Below are 6,133 nucleotides of genomic sequence, written 5' to 3' on the forward strand. Positions count from 1 at the left end.
ATTATTATTATTATGGAATCCGAGGCCTTGCTCTGAACTATATCCGATCCAATCCTAGTGACAGACACCGATATGTAGCCAACAATGATATAACCACTTCCATTCTACCATTAACCATAGGAGTGCCACAGGGCAGCATTCTAGGACCTCTCTTATTTCTTATATACATCAATGATCTGCCTAATGCGTCTAACATTCTTAAACCTATATTATTTGCTGATGATACTGCCCTCATCTACTTTGACCCAAACCCACACATATTAAAGAGTGTTGTAAATAATGAATTAAAAAAGTCCATTTTTGGATGTCAACCAACAAACTCACACTAAACATAGAAAAGCCTACTACATCTTATTTGGAATCAAATCAACAAATGCTATTCTGCTTCAGATAGACAATGTTAATATCAGTAAAAAAAATGACGGAAAGTTTCATGGCCTATTCCTAGACAAGAGACTCAACTTCTGCACCAACATACAACACATAACTAGGAAAGTCTCTAAAACAGTTGGTATACTCTCTAAAATCAGATATTATGTATCTAACTCTGCTCTCACTATACTATGCACTTGTCTATCCCTATCTTACTTATGGTATCTGTGATGGGGTTAAACCACTGCAAACCACCTCAATCCCATCATCACCCAGCAAAAACCGGTTTAAATCCCTAAACATGCTGAACATACTCACTCCACATCCTCCGAATTGACAGTACGTTTTAATACTAAGTGTAATAAGTACATTTACTGACTGTTATACATAATACATAACTGCACTTATGGGGCTGTTACATTTACCCATCCCCCGATTTAAATCTCCCCATTTTCTGTTAAGACACTCAGAATTTTAGGATGAAGATTTCAAGTTCAATTTGCTATAAACAAGTTTTAAATATTAAGAATATATTTTTCACTTTTATTAAACAATAGAGGTTTTATACAAAATTTGAAAATATCCTGAGTTACTTTACAACTTATTGAAATATTTATTTATTTATTCATTTATTTATGCATATACAAGAATGTACATAAGGAATGTGAGGATACAAATATGGTAATTACAGTCTTGTAAAGCCACTAGCACGCGCAGCGTTTCGGGCAGGTCCTTAATCTAAGAAAATTTTAAGGAGGTAAATACTTGCAAAATTTATAGACAAAAAAATGATAACAGATTACATGGAATGAAAAAAAATAAAAAGATGAGAGAAAATTGTAGGTACAGTATATTAAAGCACATAGGTAGCTAAGATTGGTTGCAATGACAGCTTAAAATGGTAGTTGACAACAAATTGGTAGGCACAATACAGCAGAAACAATATAAGATTGATTGCAATGACAGCTTGAATGGTAGTTGACAAAAATTGGTAGTCACAATACAGCATATGGCTAGCACATAAAAGAAGACAGCAATGAACACAATGATAAGGTTGTTTGATATTACATAAAAATTAGGAGATTGGGTAACACTAGGTACAGAGCAAATTTAAAGCTCAGTGTAGGAAACTAAATAGATGAAGTTAGGTACTTTTTGGTTTTGCTTTTAAATAAGGCAAAAGTTTTACAGTTTTTCAATTCACTAGGGAGTGAGTTCCATAGACTAGGTCCCTTAATTTGCATAGAGTGTTTACACAGATTAAGTTTGACCCTGGGGATATCAAAGAGATATTTATTTCTGGTGTGGTGATAATGGGTCCTATTACATCTGTCCAGGGAGAGTTTCAGAGCATGGTTTGCATTTAAGAACAGGGTTTTGTAAATGTAGTTGACACAAGAGAATGCGTGGAGGGAGTTAATATTTAGCAAGTTTAGGGATTTAAACAAGGGAGCTGAGTGTTGTCTGAAAGCAGAGTTAGTTATAATTCTGATAGCAGATTTTTGCTGTGTGATGATGGGCTTAAGGTGGTTTGCAGTGGTAGACCCCCATGCACAGATACCATAATTAAGATAGGGGTAGATTAGTGCATAATATAGTGAGAGGAGAGCAGAGTTAGGAACATAATATCTGATTTTGGAGAGTATACCAACTGTCTTAGAGACTTTCTTAGTTATGTGTTGAATGTGGGTGCTGAAGTTGAGTCTCTTGTCTAGGAATAGGCCAAGAAACTTGCCATCATTTTTATTACTGATGTTAATGTTGTCTATCTGTAGCTGAATTGCATTTGATGATTTGCTTCCAAATAAGATGTAGTAAGTCTTTTCGATGTTTAATGTTAGTTTGTTCGTTGACATCCATAAGTGGACTTTTTTTAATTCATTATTCACAACATTATTTAGTGTATGTGGGTTGAGGTTTGAGTAGATAAGGGTAGTATCGTCAGCAAACAATATAGGTTTGAGAATATTAGAGACATTAGGCAGATCGTTTATATATATAAGAAATAGAAGAGGTCCTAAGATGCTGCCCTGTGGCACTCCAACGGTAATTGGTAGAGTGGAAGAAGTTGTATCATTGATGGTTACATATTGGTGTCTGTCACTAAGATAGGATCGGATGTAGTCAAGGGCAAGGCCTCGGATTCCATAATGCTGGAGTTTAAGTAAGAGGTAGTTGTGATTAACAGTATCAAAGGCTTTTCTTAGGTCAATGAAGAGTCCAATCGGAAACTCATTTTTGTCAAGGGCTGAGTAGATAACGTCAAGGAGACTAATGATTGCATCATTGGTGCTCTTTTGGGACCGGAAGCCAAACTGGCAGGGGCTGAGTATGTCGAATTTTACGAGGTAGGAATAGAGCTGTTTGTAAATAATTTTTTCAAATATTTTTGATAGAATGGGTAGATTTTTTTATTATTTTAGTTTTGTTTTATAAAACTGTAATATCAATATAGCTATAGGTTAAGTAGCAGTTATAATTAAGATGCAATAAAATTCTTATCTATACAAACTAAGATGGTAAGGTTAGGTCGTGGTTTTCTATTCAGCTTTTTAGGTAAACTCAAATATTCACAATATATTTGACAGTAGGATTTCATACTTTGTGTAAATAAGTACAATTCTTAACTGTCTTAATAGTACATAATTGCACTTATGGGGCTCTGTACAATTACCTCCACATTTTTGGAGGACGGGCTGCACTCCACACATTCTCTTGTGCCATGTACATTTACAAAACCATGTTCTTAAATGCGAACCCTGCTCTGAAACTCTCCCTGGACAGATGTAATAGGACCCATTATTACCACACCAGAAATAAATATCTCTTTGATATCCCCAGAGTCAAACTTAATCTGTGTAAACACTCTATGCAAATTAAGGGACCTAGTCTATGGAACTCACTCCCTAGTGAATTGAAAAGCTGTCAAACTTTTGCCTTATTCAAAAACAAAAACAAAAAGTACCTAATTTCATCTGTATAGTTTCCAACCTAGTTCTTCAAACTCGCAGTGTATCTAGTGCTACTCAGTTCCCCAATTTATGTTCCTAAGCCATATAACTTTACCATTGTAATCATTAATATCATCTGAGATCATGGTTGTTATATTGAACATATATTGTGTAATACTCAATCCCTCAATATATATGTACCTAAGCCATACAACTTTACCATTGTGATCATTGCTGTTATCTTATACGTGTTATCAATATGTTTTAATGTGCCTACTAATCTTTGTCAAATTTGCTACAAGTTACCAGCTTAATATTATCTGTTAGATGTCCGAAACGCTGTGCGTACTAGTGGCTTTACAACAATCTGAACACATCAAGCTATGTACTCTCACAAACACAATTAATATACCTTCTTGTTTGTATATAAATAAATAAATAAGTATTTAATAATTATATTATTTTCCTTCAACATATCAAAGGTAAATATTATAATTAATAATTATATTTAATATTATACTTAATAATTATAATAAATTATTAAGTTATTTACCACAGCCGACAAGCCTCTGTGGCACAATTGGTTTAGCGCGTTCGGCTGTTAACCGAAAGGTTGGTGGTACGAGCCCACCCGGAGGTGCGGTTTTGATAAAAACAAATTTCGAAAGGTTTATTTCATACTTATCAAAATAGCAAATACATGACAATAATTTTTGGACATTAACTAGAATTCTAACACCAGAAATATTTACATGAGAAAATTGTTACAGATCATAATGAACACGACACTGGTCAGTAAACTGTTGTGGGATTACACGAGGGCGGCCTCGGGGGGGGGGGGGGGGTGTTTTCAACTTAATTCGCCTAAACCGGTCCTAGGTGTCGTGGCAGAGGGAATTTCTCTTTCGTATGTTGCATCTGTCGTTGCCGGCGATGATCGTTTATGCATGCTTGGGTTGCGCGATTCTGCGGAATGTGTGCACTGTGGCTTGTGTGAGTCGCAGGTACATATGTGTTTTACTTCTGTGTGCGTGTTCAGGGTTTGATTGATTAATTGGTTGTGTGATATGATTTGGGTGTTTTGTAGGCCCGAGTATCGGGGTGATATTTTGTTGTTTCCGTTTCTTTCTTTTCCTCAGAATTCCCGGAGGCTCCGAAATACTTTGAGTGTCTTGCTTGCCGATTATGTGTATTGTGTGTGGGATTGGCGGCGTGAGGGGCTATGGGCTTGCTCGGGTCCTGGGGTTTCTGCGGGGGCGGCTGCAGTTTACCTGGTGGTGGTTGCGACGTGTTTCTCCGGCGGAATTTTGTGGTTGGTTCACGGATGCGTATGTTCGGGGTGATGCTCTGGGATCGGTGGGGGGTTTGGATGGGTGGCTGGGGGATGCATGCGTCTGGCCGTGGTTGGGGTGCTTGCTTGGCTTGGGGTGTGGGTTGTTGGGTTCGGGTTGTTGATGTAGATGTGTTTTCCTTTTTGTCTTCCCCTCACCCTCCTTCGGGCCTCCCCGGCGGTTGGTGATGTGTTTTTTTTTTTACTCACCTAATTGTGCTTGTGGGGGTTGAGCTTTGGCTCTTTGGTCCCGCAAAGATATTGTGTTCTTGTGCTGCTCCTGATGCAGAACAAGAACACTGAGTGTTCTTGACACTGCTTTTGACACTGTCAACCACCAAAACCTTCTTCTTAAAACACTTTACTTCTCTCCACGAACAGGACCAAAACTTGCTCCAAGCGGAATCACCGTTTCGGGCGATCGAGCGGCAACACGGAAAAGTGTATACTCTTTTCACTGTGCTGACCTTAATTTTCGATGTACATATTTCATTTTTGTACCAATGTGTTCGTAATAGAATGTTCTAGAAGAACATATGTAAAAATCTCACCAAACCGTGATTTAAACGACTACCAATAAAGAAACTACGTGTGATCACTAGCCGTGAGCTCCAAACAGTTCCAAACGGCGACGAGATGTTTCCATTCTTTTCAGGGTTGTCAACTCCACACTTGTCCTACAGCGTTAAATTTGGTATCTTTGAGATCGCAATAAGATTTCCTACACGGACATGTGCATATAAATGTAGAATCATGATCGCGGCTCACCCGCAAGAGCCGCGGGTGGTCGAAGTGTTACCTATTACCGCACATCGGCAATCTACAATAGTCTTACATCGAAGATACAAGGCAATGCCGTTCTCCCAAATAGGCTATGTGGCTGTTAGAGAAAACGTACATTTTATGGCAAACATGTTCATACTATCCCCAAGTCGATCGGATTTGAATTGAATTGAATTTTATTTATAGAAATATTTGTTCGTCGGACATAAAAATATGTCTACTCGGGTAGTTTCAAGTGACCCCAGGCGGACACGATCTTGTGTCCGCGGGGGAGTAAAGTGATAAATTATTAAATTACATCATTATGGGGTCAGAGGTCACTCCCTGCAATACCTCAAATCTTATCTTACTGACAGGCTCCAGTATGTTTCTGTGAATAATTCAATTTCTCCCACCCTACCCATCAACATTGGTGTTCCTCAGGGTAGCATACTTGGTCCTCTCCTCTTTCTCATCTATATTAATGACCTTCCAAATGCCTCCCAACATCTCAAACCAATTCTATTTGCTGACGACACAACCTTCATTTATTCCAGTCCTGACCCCCTTGCTCTAAATGCCACAGTAAATACTGAGCTAAATAAAGTCCATCTTTGGCTAACTGCCAACAAACTCACCCTCAACATTGACAAAACTTTCTATATCTTGTTTGGCAATAAATCGTCAAATCAAATAAATCTCAGGATAAATAATACCC

Source organism: Procambarus clarkii, chromosome 37, assembly GCF_040958095.1.
Source record: "Procambarus clarkii isolate CNS0578487 chromosome 37, FALCON_Pclarkii_2.0, whole genome shotgun sequence".
Lineage (NCBI taxonomy): Eukaryota > Metazoa > Arthropoda > Malacostraca > Decapoda > Cambaridae > Procambarus > Procambarus clarkii.